Here is a 19,797-nt window from a genome sequence, read left to right on the forward strand (position 1 = left end):
TATCACAATCAATCCTTACTGTAACCTTCTTGAAAAGAGACTATTATGTCTCTTCCACAGATGAAGTCAATAAGACTCAGAGAAGCTAAATGACTTTCCATGTTCATAGTGAGACTCACTGTGATAATCAGGAGCCAAACTGTGTGATTGTGACTTCCCTTTTCCTTCCATCAGGTTACACTGAGCCTTATTCAAAAATCTAATATCATAATCTAGAGGTACTTAAGGATTATCCAAACAATATAATGGTCTGTACAATGAATTAGGTATTGGATTTGTGAAAATAATGTAGTGAGCCCTTCTTCAATGACAGGAGTCAGTGTGGCCACCTGTACTCCTCAACAAAGAGGATCTAACATCCTCTCGAATGACTGACTCAGTTAGTTGTTGAGAGGGGCCAAGAAAGGCTCATTCTCATAACTGCAGTGCCAAAGGAATCTAAGTGGTATCATGTGTGCCTCCCAAGCAAAAGGCTTGGCACAAGAAAGTCTTTGGTTGTCTAATATCACTACCATTGTTTTGTCTACCAGCACTGCATATCATTCCCCACGTGTTCAATCTAATTTTTAAAGTTATGCAACAGTAAAATTAATTATACTCTTCTTAGTTTGCTTCGGCCTACAGAATTTAATAGCCGCCAACTATATAAGACATTGACTGATGAGTTTTGAAATAAAGTTTGGCTGGAAATATCACAGTCATCAACCCTCAGCATTACTTGGAAGTATCATATTCATTTTTTGTTTGATATGTAACAAATGAATTCATTTATGTGAATCTGACAGATTTTCTGCTGGTTTTTGGAGAGGATAATTATTTAAAGAAACCATGAAATCAACCTCAAATTTATAAGATAAACATAGATTAAAATATTTCAAATAATAGGCTACCACTAGATCCAGGTGCAGGTCCTACTATTCATGTGCATACCCTTGTATAGACACTCAGCACATGGCAATTTAACACACCAGTCAGCACCTTCAAGTTATTACCAGGAGGAAGTTCTGTTTGTTTTCAGTAACATCTGGTCCCCTGACATACAGTAATTCCTATATTTGAAGAAAAGGATATAAGCTCATCAGCAGAGCACATCACAGTAACTCAAACAGGGTGGCCGATGAGATAGGGAAAGGTGTCGGAAAATTTACACAGGCCATTATCCTAATCGTTTATTCAACTTTCTCTGCAAATTCTCATGAATATATCCAAAAAGGATATATATTCATACCTTCAAAATCTTGCTAAAAGAACACTGGGGAATTAAAACAATTCTTGAAATTTTGGGGGGTCGGGGAATGAAAATGAACACATTCTGAGTTTCTATTATGAGCTAACACTGAAATCAATGTTGTTGCCTCACCAAAATAAAAGACCAGGCAAGAGCTTTTGTTACCTAATTACCCTCATGTCCTCACAGGTCTGGATGCCTACACTGTGGAAATGAATTCAATCCAGTAAATGAACCCTGACTTAGACACTTCAGGGTCCACAGGTTCTACTCAAAAAGTGCTTTGTTTTTAAATGGTCTTAGAATTTCATTCATTCCTTGACGGTGGGGACAAGGAAAGGAGAGAGGGGGAGGACATGAAACACACACAAATCCTAAATGCATACTATTTCTAAGCATTTTAACTTATGACAAACATCCGTGTCAACTCTTGCTGCAAGGATGGGAATTCGCTGTGAGATGCTATCAGAGACTGAAAAATCCCATGCGCTCCAATTACCTGCACGCTACATTAATTCAGATAGGATATTACTTATGGTTTTCCATCATAGCACAAAGACAAAGCCAGAACCTAGTCATGTTAGTGCTAATTTGTTGATAGAGATGGGGAGAGAATTGGCTATTATAAAATCCTGAAGCTTAGGCAATCAGAATATACTATAAGCATTATAAGTTAAAATGTTTAGTACCTATAAATTCATTTTTAATAGATGTATAAAGTACAGAACTAAAAAGCTTAGGTGAACATTTTTCCAAACCATTCTCATAAGATTTCAATGGAGAAATAAAGGATGAGCACTGTTATTTTCATTTTAATTTTATAGGCCCTAGATCTTTGCATAAAGTTTATACTTTCATAAATTGTCCCTTATTTTAGTTTAAAATTAGAGAATAACTTATTAATTTATAGTTGGCTCTCACTAACATTTACATCTTCTAGTTTGAGGCTGTTTATTTATTCATTCATTTACTCATTCATCAATCCTATTAATATTTATGAGTGCTACTTTGTGCTGACGGCTATGCTACATCTCAGAAATTCAAGAGCGAAGAAGAGTGCTCTCTGCCCTCATGAAGTTTCTAGTGAAGCAGAGAAAGCAGATTATGAATAATTCCAAAACAATTGGTTAAATAAAATGAGTATTATAAAGGAGACATACAGCACATTCTAAAAGCATATAACTCCTCACCTTTTTATGTACATTATTTTTTAACTGAAGAAATCAAAGCTAGTACTGAAATATGGAACACAAGGGGCAAGCTTTTATTCTGACAGTGTTTTATTTTTTCAAGTGATTTCTCAAGCAACATTAACAGATCTTTTTTATTTTATTTTATTTTAATTCCAGTAAACATACAGACCACTACAAGATCTCAAGATAACTAGTTTCAGTATTATACATATTATATATGCATATTGATTATACATATTATCAAACTGATACAAGATGAAATTTAGTACCAAAAATTAAACAATAATCAAAATGAAATATAAATGATATATTTACATCACCCTCATTTTGAGGGTTTAGAGGAAAGGTTTTGAGGATTTAGGAAGAATTAGTGGGTTCCACATTTTTCTTGCAAGCCATATCCATTTTTTAAAAAGCCCATACACTACAAGCATCTTAGAATGTTTGTCTAAGATGTCTCTGGCCCTGAAACCATGTAATCCTGTGTCTTTAGTTTAATCCACACCAACATATTTGGGTATAATTTCTGATTTAAGATGATATTTGAGGCTTATCAAAAACCTACAGATGTCCTTTCTTGAGCCTTAAAATTATACCCTGAGAAACATGCACCACTGGATTGAAGATTCTTTTGTTCTCTTCTGGATGATGACAAAGAAAACCAGTTACAGCACAATGTCTGCTCAGGCAGCCACACTTAATATTCCTGAATATACTATCTGTTGTAGAAAAAAAAACCCTGATTATACGGTAAATGCTATATTTTATCTTTCATTTAGAAATCGATTTGGAAAGCCAAAGCTACTCTATTCACCAAACTGGCAACACTTCCTTTTTTCAATACACTTAAGTATCTTTATTTTTTTTGTTGTTTGTTGTTGTTGTTGTTGTTGTTGTTTGTTTGTTTGAAGTTTTTATTTAAATATGAGTTGGTTAACACTGATTACTCAGTGTAATCATGGTTTCAGGAGTAGAAATGAGTGATTCATCACTTACATACAACACCCAGGGCTCATCCCAAGTGCCCTTAATACCCATCACCCATTTAGCCCATCCCCCCGCTTATCTCCCCTCCAGCAACCCTCAGTTTGTTCTCCATGTCTTTACTTCTTGAGGTGAATTCTTTAAATTTCACTAAGTACAGCACTGGATTCATTTATCTATCTATATCTTCCACCAACCACGGGTTTCATATTTCATTAGGATCTAAGCATAATTTACTTTTGAGTTTTTCTAATATAAAGACTTATAGCTCACCAGAAACACACACAAAAATCAATACCTCTTTTTTGGTACAAACATATTGTTGTATAGAAAGACTAGAGTGCTAACGTCACCAGCAGGACACAAGCTGCAGCCTGCTTTTCACCTAGTGAAGCGGGATTTTGTGATCACCTGTCTCTATCCTCTCACCCATTTTTTTCTGTTAATAAAAAGTAAATGCTATGAGCCTGCTGGGTGGGTGGAGAGTCCACCTTTTGACACAGAATGACAATATCCTAATTAAAGTTGTGTATGGCTACAGGCCATGTCATTTATTTGGACCAAATGAATTAATCAACTTTCTTTTTGATTATATCCAACTATTAATCAGAGCCTCACATTTTGTGGTATTTTATCCATCTTCTTAATCATTTAAATTGCTATTTCGTGTGTGAGTTAATACTCAAAGAACAAAATAGCCAATTATATATTACTGGTATAGGTTATATTACATGTGTGCTCATTCAAAATTAATGTTACCTTAAAATATAATGACCTACTTCTCCACAATGCCTGAGTCCATCCCTAAGTAATATGTCAGATAATAAACACTGGCATTAACTCTCTCAGTACCTTAAATGTGTACTTTTGTTTTGTTTACTTCAAGACTTATGAGGTAATACTTTAAGCAATAAGGAGGGTTTTTTTTTTCTTTTTTTGTGTGCGTGTGTTTTTTGTTTTTTGCTTCTTTAAGATTCCTACTGACAATTAGGTGAACCTGGAGTTCCTTCATAACTGTGAAATTTCATAAAGAAGAAATTCCTTCTTATTACAAAGTAGAATACTTTAATTATTTCAGTTGATTAAAGTAAAAGCTCATGAAAGTCTCACTGACTCTGATTATTAACTTTAGTTTTATAATTCAACTCTCATTGCTAGCTCTTTTAAAAACACCAGTCATTAAGTCATAAACTGCTCTGAATTTTTATTTTGAGAAGTAATTACTGCACAAATAAAACTCTAGGATTATGAGATATACATATGGTGTCTGTACTCCACTGGTTTAAAAGTGAAAATGGTGATTGATGGTCTTGCATTTGGCTAATTTCTTCATAGAATTGTGTACCTGTATTCACAGTTCTACGTAGTACTCTTAGGGTACTTTTGTCTAAAGCTTCCCTTTCTCTTGGGGAAAAATATGGGTCATTCCTTATCACGTCTCAGTCACCCTCTGAGAACAAGCCATACATAGAGGAAAGCATAGTTAATTCTTTCAGGTAACCAGAGACCCTGCCAGAGAAAGGTTATAAACCTATTACATGGAATACAATTTTAATGGTAACATTTGAAAATAACTGAATTCTCAACCAAAGGATGCTCATTAAGATCTATAGCCTTTTAAGTTTAAGTAGTCTCTCCTAAATTAGAATATTTTGCTCTAAATCAAATGCTATTATTCCCTTACCTAGATATTTCCACCTGCAGGAAGCACACAAAACAAAACAAATTAAAAACAAATACTCTGGGGAAAAGGAATAAAATTGAACACCTAACATATTCATAGGAAATTTCAAAGTTTAACTCTGTCCAGAGTCCTACAATATTCACAGACAGCAAGAAGTAACTCAACAAATATAAAGAAATAATTACAGATGTGAAGTCAGTATCAAGGAGTAAGGAGAAAAAATGGTTCAATCATTTAGGAAGTCACAAAGATCAATGGCATCAACAGCCATATATTCCAAATTGCGTATTACTCAGCTTTCCCAGAAGACTGAGAGCTCCTGAAGGGAAGGGACCAGACCATATACCTTGTGATTTAGCAGGATTATTTTACAGTGTATTATAGACTGCAAATATCTGTTACATTCATTTAATATCTGAAAAAAGATGTAGTATAAAATCACAAACAAATAAAACTTCATTAGTCTACAAATGAAATTTCTGTTGACACAGAGGTACTTCCCTCCAATGCTTCATATAAGCAGCAACTTTCAGAAACAATGACAAATTTGCATAGGAGTCTGCACAGAGGAGGGACAACATTAGCACTCAGTGTGGCTAATGTCTCTCAGGTGTGCACACATCTCTGTGGTTCACTTCCTCATACTTTTCTTCAAACCGAAGATAAATAAATTATAAAAAGTGGTTTAGAACAACCCAGACTATTCCTCCTTCCATTAACATTAAATAGATAAGTTGCACATATAATAAATAATACATAAATAGTACATTTCACATGATGTATTATATACAATAAAACATACATATATTGTACATATAAAAATACCTAGATACCATGCCTTGTTCTAACCAGTTTCATATATTTTTGTCTACCCATATAATAACTCAGGTGGTAGAAACGATTAACCAGTAAGACATAAGAAAATTAGAAGAGCTAGGTGGTTTCCCCAAGGTGAGCTGATTACTAGCTGGCAGATCCAGGACTCAAAGCCAGGTGGTCTGACCACAGAGCCTGTGCTGTGAACCTCTACTAGCTCCATGTGCAATGAACACCTCAGGGTGGAGGAACCATGGAGAGAGGGTGATAAGAGAAAACAGCAAAATCACTTGCAAGTGGGGTTGGGGGGAGAAAAAGCTTAATCATGAAACCAAAGTCTAGGGGAACTAAGAAAGGAGATATGAGGATGGGAAGGGAAGAAAAGTGATAAAAGACAATACACAGATACTAACAAAAGAAGGAAGCACCATGAACTCCTATGTCTTCACTGTATGAGTTTCTGGATGAATCTGTAGAGTAATGAGAAACCCTTCAGTGAGCACTCATTGCCTTTCACCTCATCTCAGCATAAAACCTGGGTAACTGCCATGTCAGAAAACTCATAAAAGAAAATACCAATTTACATATGAATCATATTCCCATGTCTCTTGAACACTGCCTGATTCTTTCATTGTAAGTAAAATATTGAGGCCCCCTGAATGAAGCCATCACAGCATTTTCTAAGTCAATTCAAACAGCACGGAGCCCGATGTGGGGCTCGAAACCACAAACTATGAGATCATGACCTGAGCCAAAACCAAGAGTCAGACACTTAAATTGATTGAGCCACCCAGGCGCCCCTGTATGTTGTCAGGGCAGGGGCACCAAAAATTCAAAAGACCACTGGCTTATATTAAACATCTTTTCCAAATGAGTCTTGTAGGCAATACTGAGAATTAGATGCATTAACCCTTCAAAGAGAAGTTTATACTGAAACTCCGCTCAGATTGTCTGTCATATGAATGATAGAAAGAAGCAGCACTGGTAGTGGTAAAATCCATACAAAAAGCATGGTCAACAGCAGTGATTAGTGTGCATGCTATGTGAATTTCCCTTGCAAGAGAGCAGCGTGTTTGGCTTAGTGGATGGTGGTGTAAGTGAGCTCTGGATAATCATAGATTCTTCTTGTTCTATGATTCCATTGATCTATAATTTGAAAGCACAGTGATATATTCCAAAAGAGAAGGTAAGAGGCTCAAGCTTTGCGCTCTGCTCGCAATTTTAGGCAACTGACCTTACCTTTCCGGGCCTGAGTTTCCCTATCTTTAAGACAAAGGGTCCTTTTCAGCGTTTAGAATCTATGACTTTTCATTTACAGCTACATTTGGTGATCACCATTTTCCACATACAAGCCAGCATATGTGCACAGGTGCATACATACACATGCATGCACACACACAAATTTCTAGCTTGATATTATTATGACTTTCTGTGGCCAGGTAGAACTTATACCTATTTTATTTAAGACCAGCATTTATCTAACCTCAAGATTTCTTTGGATAGCACATTTAACAACTAAAAAACCTGTTCCAATACCTCATAACACCAAATGAAAGGAATTTTCTCACATACATAAACAATTGTTTGAGAATTGAATTTTAGCCATATATTAAGGTGAATAAAAATAGTAGGTTCTTCAATTACTTAGATATGTAATTGAATGCCAGCTTTACATTCCATGAAACCAAAGTCTTTGCACAGAGGAAAGGGGAAACTAAGGGACATTTAGATGATAAAAGTAAAAGGTATAAAGACGTTATGCAACAGGGAAATAAACACCAGCAATCACGCCTGTAAATATCCAAAAGTTTAAAACTTGAGGAGTAACAAAATACAAGTGTTAAGATATGCTTCTCTTCACATACAGTCAAATGGGTCATCTGCAGGGAGGCATCTGAAGGCTTACGTGCCTTAGAAGCCTAACGTACACTGGTAGAATTTAGTCATGAAAAAAAAAAACTTGAAAGAGGGATATGAAGTCAACAGAAATAAGCAGCAAAAATTTATTCAAAATGAAATGGAGGCTACAGATCCTGAGACACCAGGAGAGTAGTTTCTTGCTCTTTCTACCAAGAATGTTCTACAGGGCTCTTCTCCTGCCACCCATCTATTACAATTTAGTGCTCCTAGGATTCCAGCGCATCTCACTCTCATGAAATATCTCACTCACTCTTAGGGGGTTAACAGCAGCTTATATCTGATGACTTCTAAATACATATCTCCAGCTACAACTTGTACAACCTGCATGTCTCACAGGAACCTCCAAGGCAACATGTTCAAATTGAACTCACTATCCTCCCCCTCTGACTAGAATGCCCTCCTCTGGTTTTGTTTTGTTTTGTTTTGTTTTGTTTTTGTTTTTGTTTTTAAGATTTTATTTTTAAATAATGTCTACACCCAGCATGGAGCTTGAATTCACAACCCTAAGACCAAGAGTTGCATGCTCCACTGAATGAACCAGACAGGAATCTCTTGTTCTCTAATTTTCTTATCCCCTTGACAGTACAATCATCCAGCCAGGAAATCAAGCTAGAAATATAGACATCATTCCTGACTGTCTCTCACTGTCAGCATCCAACCAGGCAGCAATTCATGCTGATTTTTACTTTCTAATTTTTTAGAACTAATTTATCTTGTCTCCATCATTACTACCTTTAGACAGGTTTAAGTCCTATCTTTGGCTATTAAAGTAACATTTTAGTTGATCATTTGCCTCTTAAATTTATCCTTTGTGCAGGTAACAAAGTGATCTTTGAAAAATACAATCCCATCCATTCCTCTCCCCTGTTAAACATACATCAGAATCTTCTTTTTTTTTTTTTAATATAATTTATTGTCAAATTGGCTAACATACAGTGTGGCAAGTGTACTCTTGGTTTTGGGGGTAGATGCCCTTGGTTCATTGCTTACATACAACACCCAGTGCTCATCCCAGCGAGTACCCTCCTCCATGCCCATCACCCATTTTCCCCTCTCCCTCTCCCCTATCCACCCTCAGTTTGTTCTATGTATTTCAAAGTCTCTTATGATTTGCCTCCCTCTCTGTTTGTAACTATTTTTCCCCTTCTCTTCCCCCATGGTCCTCTGTTAAGTTTCTCAAGATCCACATATGAGTGAAAACATATGATACCTGTCTTTGTCTGACTGACCTATTTCACTTTTAGCTTATCCCACCATTAGCGTCGCACACAGGATTATTCCCTTGGGATCTGATCCCCTTCAACCAACCCCTCCAGGCTCATCTCTCATTGCTTGGTGACTTATTTGTTTTGTTTTAGCAGCACTAAAATACTTGGATTCCTCCACATATCTGACCTTAGGTAGTATGTTTGTAATTTCCCTATGCATTCTTTGTCCAAAAAAAAAAACCCATGACACGACTCCCCTTAATCTTTTCTATATCAACCTAAATAAATCCTTCAGCTCTGCCAACACCTCCTCTCAGAAGCCTTTCCTCAGTCACTTCCTGCTCAATAACCACCTCCCCCTTGTGCTTCCCAACCCAGTGGTACTATCACTACCTTCCACTTAGAACATTGTATTGCTCTTACTTTCTTATTTCTGGGTTGGTCTCTCTCACCAGCTAGCTGTGAGATCACTGAAGTCAGAGAATATATATTATTTGACTAGCACACTGTCTTGTGGTCCATAAATACTGAGTTAAATACTGGATTCCTAACTTTGGGGTTTTGTTCACATATGGGGTTTTGTTCACAAATGAGATCTGGATATAGGTACTTATAACTAAAGCCATTTTTTCATTTGAAGGAAATAGATATTCAGAGGGAAGTTACAGAATTCCAATCTCTAGCTTTGGAAGACACTATTATAACTGACTGCAATCGTGTTGCTATAAAATGTTTGTGTAAGTATGACTGTTCTGAAAACTTATTAAGGTTATCCAAATCTGCTGCTTCATAGTTTGTTGTATTTAGATCCTCTGTTTAAAGTGTAGAAAAATGACAAGAAAATATTCTATGATTGACCTTCTGGTTAGCCAAACCCACGGAAAGCAAGGGGCCAAAAGTTGACATTTAATGGACACTTGAAAAAGTGGTGAGATTTTGAAGGCTCCTGAATGTATAACTAAAGCTTTGAGCATTTTGAGTGATGGTGATTACTCTCACTCCTGTCTCAAAATTATTAAAACTCTACCTCAGTGTGATAAAAATGAGTAGTGTAATAAACTCTGGGCGCTCTTGGTTTTATTTTTATTTATGTTTTTGCATTTAATCTGCTGCTTTTATATTAGGCTAAGAGAATATTATTCTACAAGTGGTCTCCCAAACCAAAATAACGAAAAGCAAAAAAACAAAAAAACAAAAAAAACCAGAAAGCCTTCAGGGTTAAATGATAACATCCCCTTAAGAATTATTAATACTTTGCAAAATCTTCCTTCTTTGTTTTGGATCTTAGCACTGTTATTGTGAAGACTGTCTATCGAAATTTATAAAGACATAAACAAAAGTAGTATTCCTGGAAAATGCCCATCTATATTCTTAGTTTGTCTCCTGAGGGAAGTGAAGATAAAATAAACTTAAGACCTACTAAAAAGTCTTTCTAGAAGAAGCTCTTTTATGGAATGAAGCTAATAGAGAACTGGTAAAAAAAAAAAAAAAGATCATAAATATTGTAACACCCCAATAATAACATCTGCAAGTTTACTATTAAAATACAATAAAAGATAGTTTATACTGCCAACCTCTTAATCCCCTATAACATTTTAGAGAAAAAAAAAACTGCAAGGCAGTATTGCCATTCATAAGATAGGTGTCATATGATAATACCATAGTAAGAAAATCCTCCTTATTCATTTTTATGAAGAAAAATCAATTCCAGGTCATAGTTATTTATTGTTATAAAATCCTGAATGGTTACCTTAACTCAAACCTTTATGTTGAAAAAAGTGTGTGTGTAGACACATACACATTTTATTGAAATGTGTGTCCAATCCTGGTGCATTGCTTCTAGCCTCTTTAGGAAACTAGAAAAACCAGTGACATTAAAAATTGTACCTATTCTGGCATTATCTAATATCTACACTATTTTTTAATAAGAATGTGCTTCCTCTTTTCTGAATGATTCTGTAATGGCAGATACATGGCATTATGCGTTTGGAAAAAACCGTAAGTCACTGAGAATTTTGCTAAAAAATATCGACTTTCATGTTGTGGGCATCTAGAACACTAGGGGCAACTGTCTATAATCTTTGCACCTTCTCGTTTCTTAAATTTTAATAGCAGCTTTCCTGATTGCCTAACTCCAAGCTCTTGGAATAACTATGTATGTTTATAATTACTTGTATTCTCTACTGTCCAGTGTGAAACTCCTAGAATATGGTCATATATATTTATTACCTCTCTCATCACAGATGCCACCAAAGGGGAGAAATGTACAAAACCATAATGTTCGGAAGGAACTGGAAGATCCATCAGAAAACAAATGTATAGGAGCCAAAGCAGATAGAGAAGTGATAATGAAATAGAGTAAAATAAACCACAGTTTGAAGTGTCTAGAAGGGATATAAACGAGAGAGAGAGAGAGAGAGAGAGAGAGAGAGAGAGAGAGAGAGAGAGAGAGAAAGGTTGCCTTGTCCAACCAGAAAGGCTCAAAATTCCAAAATATCAAGTACAGTGAAGTCAGGAAAGAGGACAGGAGTGAAAAGAGGAACTGATAGTAAGAAGTGCAACTGTAGGAGCACCTGGGTGGCTCAGTCAGTTAAGCATCTGACTTCAGCTCAGGTCATGATCTTGTGTTTCATGAGTTCAAGCCCCACATCAGGCTCTGTGCTGACAGCTCAGAGCCTGGAGCCTGCTTCGGATTCTGTGTCTCTCCCTCTTTCTGCCCCTCCCCTGCTTGTGCTCTCTCTCAAAAAATGAATAAATGTTAATTTAAAAAAAAAAAAGAAGTGCAACTGCAGTCTCCAAATCTAGAAGCAGCCACTACCCATTCCAGTCATTATGTCTTACTGCCAGAGTGAAATATTTGAAGACTCTTCACTAAAAGCAAAAACTTCATGGATATAAATAAATAAATGGAAATACTAAAAGCTCCTCATGAAAAATCTCCACAATCTGGCATGTTCTGATCCTCCATAAAACTGTTGATTCAGTCCCATAACCCTAAAGCAAATTGCGAGTCATACTGGATTCAGGTTTTGGCCCTTGAACTTGAATAAAAAGATGACTGTGGTTCATCAGGCATCTGTAGAAAATTTGCCTTGAAAGAGAAAAAGGAAGATAAAATGACCCCAAATGAAAAGATAATTTGGAGAAAAGTCATTAATACTTGCAATTACTATCCTAAAAGAGATTTAAGAAAATATTCCTTCACTATAACAAGATCAAGATGTCATGGTAATGTAACAATCAGAGAATAAGAAAGAGCTAATAAAAATTACAAACAGGATTGCTCAAATAAAAGATTCAAAGGAAGGGTTAGAATACAAATATGAGAGAAGTTTGTAAAAAGTTCTTTTTTATAGAATTTCTTTAAAAGATAAAAAATAAGATAGGAAAGATAAGAGACAGTGAAATTCATCTAAGAAATTCTATATCCAATATTCCTGGAAGAAGAGAATGGAGCATATTGAAGATAATATATTGTCACAAAAATACCATCAGATTATTTTGCTTATGGATCCAAGTCTGGAGACTGAAAAGACCTACAACAAGGGGTAGTGGATGCACCAATGAGCTAAGGCTGCCGGAGGAAAACTGTCAGCTATGAGAAGAAGTCACTCCAGGTATGATAGTGAAGACCACTATCTGTGAAGACCACAGCCACTGCTTTCATTTTACTCTCCTGGAAATATTTCATTCATTCTCACAAATTTAACTACAGTCTATAGGTGTTTACTCTCAAATTCTTATCTCCAGTTGCAACTTTGATACCTCAAGACATGCCAAGTCTGCTCTACCGGCATACCTTACGGGAACCTCAAATCTACCAAGTTCAAATTTGACTTACCATTCTCCCCCTTCTCCTTCTTCATTCCTCTTGTTCCTATTTTCCCTGGATGATGTAGGGGCCAAGAGTGGCCACCCCACTTTAGCATGCAGATTATTTTAAGATGAAAACAATCAAGACCCAAAGACTTGGGAAGAAACTTTAACCTTCCCCCCTAATTGCCTAAAAAGAATTTAGATAGAGGACCTGCTCCCGTAAGACAGCTGTTACCATAGATAACCACATTACAATTTGAACTTAGGGTGGCAGACAGGGAGGAATTTAGCAAAGTCTGTTTGTTAAAATTTTTGCCTATGTTCCATTGTTTCTGACCAGTCTAGCAAGCATTTGAATACTAAACATTTTCTCTTTTGCATCTTTCCATGAATTGCTTTTCTTCCCTGTGAAGTTCCAGACCCCTATCTCCTTTTCCTTAGTTCAGGATGACATATATTCCTCGTTTTGCCTGACTGTCTTTGGAGTCTCATGTTTATGCAAATTCCCCACACATATGAAATTACACTTGATTTTCTCCTGTTGATCTGTCTTGTGCCAATTTAATTCTGAGTCCAGCTAGAAGAATCTTGAAGAATGGAGAAAAAAAAATTTTTTTCTCTCCAACAATAAGGCAATCATCCATCAAATAGAAACAACCTGATATTTGGGAGTCACCCTTTATTCTGTGCTCTCTCACTGTCAGCATACAAATGGCCACTGAGATCTGCCATTTTCACTTGCTTTAATAAAAACTCCAATCCATCTTCCCTTTTCCATTCTCACTTACCTTATGTAGAGTCACATAAATTCGCAGGAATCAAAGGGAGTATTGGCAAGGAACTAGATAAATTATAGAACAAAATACAGGTCAAAAACAGACCATGCAAATATGAAAAATTATCACAACAACATGGAAATTTTATGATTGTCAACTTGGCATTTCAAGTAGATGAGGAAAATATGACTATTTTAGTCTAGGGTGATAGAATCATTGGTTATCTATTTAGAAAAAACAGTTATGGGACCCTTGAGTGGCTCAGTCGGTTAAGCGTCCGACTTCGGCTCAGGTCATGATCTCACGGTCCGGTCTGTGAGTTTAAGCCCCGCTTTGGGCTCTGTGCTGACAGCTCAGAGCCTGGAGCCTGCTTCAGATTCTGTGTCTCCCTCTCTCTCTGAACCCCCCCATTCATGCATTGTCTCTCTCTGTCTCAAAAATAAACATTAAAAAAAATTTTAAAGAAAAAAAACTATATTCCTTTATGACATTACCATAATCACAATTATAGATGTATTTAAAATTTAAATGTAGGGGCACCTGGGTGGCTCAGTCGGTTGGGCGACCGACTTCGGCTCAGGTCATGATCTCACTGTCAGTGAGTTCGAGCCCAGCATCCGGCTCTGTGCTGACAGCTCAGAGCCTGGAGCCTGTTTCAGATTCTGTGTCTCCCTCTCTCTCTGACCCTCCCCCATTCATGCTCTGTCTCTCTCTGTCTCAAAAATAAATAAACGTAAAAATAAATAAATAAATAAATAAATAAATAAATAAATAAATAAATAATTTTTAAATGTAAAAATCAGAGCTACGTAGGGCACCTGGGTAGCTCAGTTGGTTAATTGCCCATCCAACTTCAGCTCAGGTCATGATCTCACCACTCTGTGAGTGCGAGCCCAGCATCGGCTCGGGCTCTCTGCTGGAAGTTCAGAACTCAGAGCCTGCTTCGAATTCTGTCTCCCTCTCTCCTTCCCTCCCTCCCTCCCTCCATCTCTCTCTCTCTCTTTCTCTCTCTTTCTCTCAAAAATAAACATTAACAAAAATTAAAAAACAGAACTATGAAAGTATTAAAAAATAGGAGATTATATTATAAAACTTTGGATTAAAGACTTCTTTAACAGAGGAGATTAGGAAACTATAGTATGCAAATCACTAAACACAAAGCAGTATATCTACTATCTTTGCACTGTGGTATAACAAAAAGAATCATGAAAACTGTTTATAAGCAAACTTTTCCCAATGCGTTGTTTTTCTTTGCTTCATTTATCTTTCTATACTCATCCCATTTAACTATTTTAGAACCTTGCTCTTATTCTCTGAACTTCCTCACCCATATCATCACCATCTTGATTTTCAAGCCTAAACGCTCCAAACTGGGTCAGCCATCACCTCCATGCAGCTTCTCCTACCTCTTTGTCTACCAAAAGCAAAACTAACAACTGAGTTATAGCTCTCCCATGTAGCACTCACTGTATTTCAGGCTTTGTGCCAAGCACCTTACCTACGTCATTTTTAATCTTCACTACAACTTTTAAGGGAGTTTTTGTTACAACCATTTTGGCATAATTGCTTCAATCCCAGTCTCTTTTTCTTAGGAAAACCACTTTTCTAAAAAAACTAATGCATACTTACCTTAATTTACATATAAGGAAAAAAATAAAGATGAAAGTAAAACGGGCAATTGTACAATTTCACCACCATAAAGAAAGCATAAACATTAGGTAAACATGATTCCAGACATCTTTCTAAGAATGTATTATGATATATGATAGATGGTGGTGGACAGAAAGATAAATGAGAGAAATCTTTTTCTAAAAATGTGAATTATATACTACTGTTATTTTTATTTAATATTATTCAATTTAACTGCAATTGGTGTCAACAGAAGAAAATAACCTGAAGATATAATTGTTAAACTTTATATAATCACAGGACTTTTTATTGGAGGGGTGCATGAATGGCTCAGTCAGGTAAGCATCTGACTCTTAATTGTGGCTGAGGTCATGATCTCACGGTTCTTGAGTTCAAGCCCCATGTCAGGCTTGGAATTCTCTCTCTCTCTCTCTCTCCTCTCTCCCTCCCTCCCTCCCTCTCTCTCTCTCTCCCAATATCAATAAACCAACTTAAAAAAAAGACATTATGTTGGATAAATAAGACAACTGACTCTCCTTTTTTGGAAAAAAAAAAAGAGCCTCTTAGTGTTTTCACATTCTCTCCTTCTATCCTCCCTTCCCTTCCTCCCATTCTCCTCTATCTTCTCGTAACCGTTATTCTTTCAGGCACAGTCTCTCTGCAATCATAATTCCTATTGTTGTTTGTAACTCATCCTATAGATGAATTTATTATAGAGCAATTACTCTGGAATATTCCTTATAAGATTTATCACTGTTTGGAAAATTGTACATATATGTGTGTGATTATTTGATCAGTGCATTTCTTTTCTCCCCAAAGACTTAAGTTCCATCAAGGCAGGGACTCTACTTCTTTTTATTCACCACTACCACACCACACCTCACACAGTGCCTGACACAGTAAAAATATTCAATAAATATTTGTTGGATGAGAATCAACTGTGTTAAGGGCCCCATCAAATGAGCACATAGTACAATAATGGGGACTCAAAAGAGGGTGAAATACTCAAGAAAAACTTTATAGAAGATGCTATCTTTGAGGAGCACTGGATTTTGTTATATGATAGTGCCACAGGTTAATCTGTGTTATTTTAGGGGTGGAATGGACTAGGAACCAGCGGGAGATTGGCGCCATGAGATATGTGCCTGACATAATTTTATGCATTATGCGCGCTTGATATACAGAAAACTGTCTTGAAGGATAATACCTAAATGTTCACTATAGTTATCTGACGGTAAAGTGATTCCAAATAACTTTTTTTTCTTCTTTATTCCTCTAAAATCTATCTTTTCCATAATAAGCACATTTCTTTCATAAACAGAAAAAAAATAATAAGGCTATTTTTATTTTGGAAAAACAAATATCCATGACAATTAACATCTATGGGACTCACTTGGTGCCAAAAAAATGCCCTAACATTAACAATATTCATTTCATATTTGAAACAAAATTGTGAGGTAAGGTTTATTGTTGTGCTCATTTGATGAATGAGGAATATTAGAACCAAGAAAGCTTAACTACTTGGCTCAAGGTCACACAGCCTTTAAGAAGAGGAGCTAGCACTGAAACCAAGCTATCTAGCTCTAGACTTTATGCTACTACCTGTAACTACTTCTCACAGCAGAGCAAAATTTTGATAATCTGAGCTCTCTTTGTATTATTTCAATTAGAAGAAATCCAGGCAGCATTAGTGACAGGCACAGACAACCTGCACTGTGCAGTCTCATTTTCTACTCTTCCTCTTTAAAATAGGATAATTTTTTAACTTCTTCATCTAACTCTCTCCACCAAGAACGGGCCACACGAACAGCTAGAAATGTGCCATTCAAAACCTGGTAAGATGCAGTCTCCTGAACAAGTTACACATGAAATCAAATCCCTCCCATATTATTTCTCCATCCTCTTTTCTTAGATTAAATCAATGGATAATTCATTATCTCTCCTCAAAGGGCCATTTCCAATGCCTTCAATTATGTTAGCATTTCTTATCCCAAAATAAATGTCATGCCTCATCAGGGTCACACAATGAAATGTGATGTGGTCTATTTGCCTCAGTTTTCAAGGGCATTTGGTGACTGCTATTCTGTATACAATGCATCATTATGCACCTACTTGACTAAAAAAAGAGCAGGAACTGCAGGTAATTCTTACCCTCCAGGCAAAGTCCATGCCTTAATGTACGGTGGAAAACTAAACATACTAGTGAATCAATCCTAATAAACTTTGAACACACACTTTGCATTGTGACTTCTGGGCCTTTTTGGTTTCCTTTTTTGCTCAACTCAAAGAGATTCAGAAAAGTGGGTTTCTAGTAAAAGCTTCTTTCTCCAAAGAAGTTCTTTATTCTACTATTAAGAAGTTGGGTAAGTCAAATAGAATCTATGTTTAATCATGACCCCTTAATAGTGAGGTGATTGTAAATACATGTGTGTGTATGACCTATTCTTTTTTCATGTATGAAATTTATGTTCTACATGTGCATTCTATATCTTATGGTGATTAAGGGCATGTAAGTAGTTTACATGACCCTAAAATTTTTACCAATACTTTAAAAAATATTGCATGGCCCTATACACAGTATATTCTTGCACAGTAGTCTACACAGTTCATGGAGATGTTTTTGAGCCATCTCCCAATAGCACAGTAGTTTTTACAATCAACTCAGTTCACTGAAACAATGTAGACAGTTGACCTAGAAAATAGAAGTGAAATTTCAATCCGGGGTCTAGAATCATTTAATTCAGCTAACCGTATCATTATCAGCTCTTTATCTCAGTCCGTATCGTGTGATTCCTTTCTAAAGCATGAAATCACCTCACAAAAATGACCAATAAAATCTAAGATGAAACAACACGTTTTCTCATTTATGCTTTTATTAGGTGAGTCATCTCTTTTGCAATCACTACTCCAGCTTGGTCTATGCTATTTAAGTTCCTTCCTTTAACTAATCTCATTTGCTTCCATCTATGCTGATCTGCATTGTTTTCTCCTGAGACACAGTGAAAAGAAAATTGTTGTGCTTTTATCTACTCATGTGTTCTTTCTATAATCCAGCAGAGAGTTCAGTACTCAATACAGCATTTTACTGTCACACGATTACATCGTCATCCATCACCATCTATAATTTTTCCAGAGAAACCACTTGGCTCTTCTGTAATTTCTGATGCTTCTGCAATGATCACAGACAATAAAATAACAAAATAAAAGAGGAAAAAGCAATTTCACAAACAAGAACATTAAGTGGATAGCATTCTCTGCTCTCTTTTGACACAAATAAATTCAGTCCCCTGACATCTGATGTATTCACTCATATAGGCCCACACTTCACTTATTCATGTTCCCCAAGTCCTAGGAAAAAATGCTGAGTTCTTGCATGCTCCATTGCTAAGCCCTACTGCTTGCCTCCTCCTTAAGGTATGGCATGTGTTCTTTTAAGTGAATCTGGTGCTGGCTTTGGCAGCACATAGACTAAAATTAGAATGATACAGAAAAGATTAGCCTGGCCCCTATGCAAGGAGGACATGCAAATTTGTGGAGTGTTCTGGGAAAGAAAGAAAGACAGACGGACGGACGGAAGGAAAGAAAGAAAGAAAGAAAGAAGGAAAGAAAGAAAGAAAGAAAGAAAGAAAGAAAGAAAGAAAGAAAGAAAGAAAGAAAAAGAAAGTCTACATGGTAGACAAAAACAGAAGGAAAGAAGACTGGATGGGCCCAGGCACAGGTCTCTTCACCTGGCTCTGGAATTATAAACTTGGGATGAAAGAAACAAGGAGGAAAGTTCAACATATTTTCTTGAATGTCAGTAAAGAAGACACACTAGAGTTCTCTTTTATTATTATTTTCTTAATGTATGGGTTTTTTTGAGAGATAGAGAGAGAGAGAGGGCACAAGTAGTGGGAGGTGCAGAATGAGAGAGAGAGAGAGAGAGAGAGAGAGAGAGAGAGACAGAATCTGAAGCAGGCTCCAGGCTCTGAGCTGTCAGTGCAGAGCCCAACGCGGGGCTCGAACGCACAAAATGTGAGATCATGACTTGAGCCGAAATTGGACACCTAACCAACTGAGCCACCCAGACGCCTCTAAAGTTCTCCTTTAAATATCCTTATAAATCGTTCTAGGTCTCAAAATAGTAAATGAACTGTTATTATTTGTGTAAATATAAAAACAAACCTAAAATTTATAAAACCTAGTAGAGCTTAAGAAACTGTATTAGGATATCACTGTGTCTTGATAGACCCCAAATTTCCAAAATTTTGAGAAGTTCAGTACCTCAATGATTATTTAATTTACTGGCATGGTTTTCCCACCCTCCTTTTTCTAAAACTGCAATAGTTTATTTTAGTAAATGAAAGATCATTTTTATTACTTCCAAGTACCTCTTAAAGCAGATTCCTCCTTCTTCTCCTCTTTCTTCTTTGAAGCATCATATAACAAGACAGTAATCCATGTTCTAGGCATAATCCTGGGTGCGTGCTACTTTATTATTTTTAATTTTCAAAAGTTCTGCAAGGTAAGTATTGTTCATTTTCTTCATTTGCTGAAGAATAAA

At 36.3% G+C, this 19,797-nt stretch overlaps 1 long non-coding RNA gene and 1 pseudogene across 6 annotated transcripts in view; one reads left to right on the top strand and one right to left on the bottom strand.

Annotated features, from left to right (window-relative positions):
- The window catches only part of LOC128314904 (uncharacterized), a 478,400-nt gene that overhangs the window by 53,354 nt on the left and 405,249 nt on the right, over nt 1-19,797 (bottom strand). The gene's annotated exons all lie outside the window — the stretch shown is intronic.
- Nucleotides 18,699-18,797, top strand: LOC113594849 (uncharacterized; annotated as a pseudogene).

Source organism: Acinonyx jubatus, chromosome A1 (genome assembly GCF_027475565.1).
Source record: "Acinonyx jubatus isolate Ajub_Pintada_27869175 chromosome A1, VMU_Ajub_asm_v1.0, whole genome shotgun sequence".
Taxonomy (NCBI): domain Eukaryota; kingdom Metazoa; phylum Chordata; class Mammalia; order Carnivora; family Felidae; genus Acinonyx; species Acinonyx jubatus.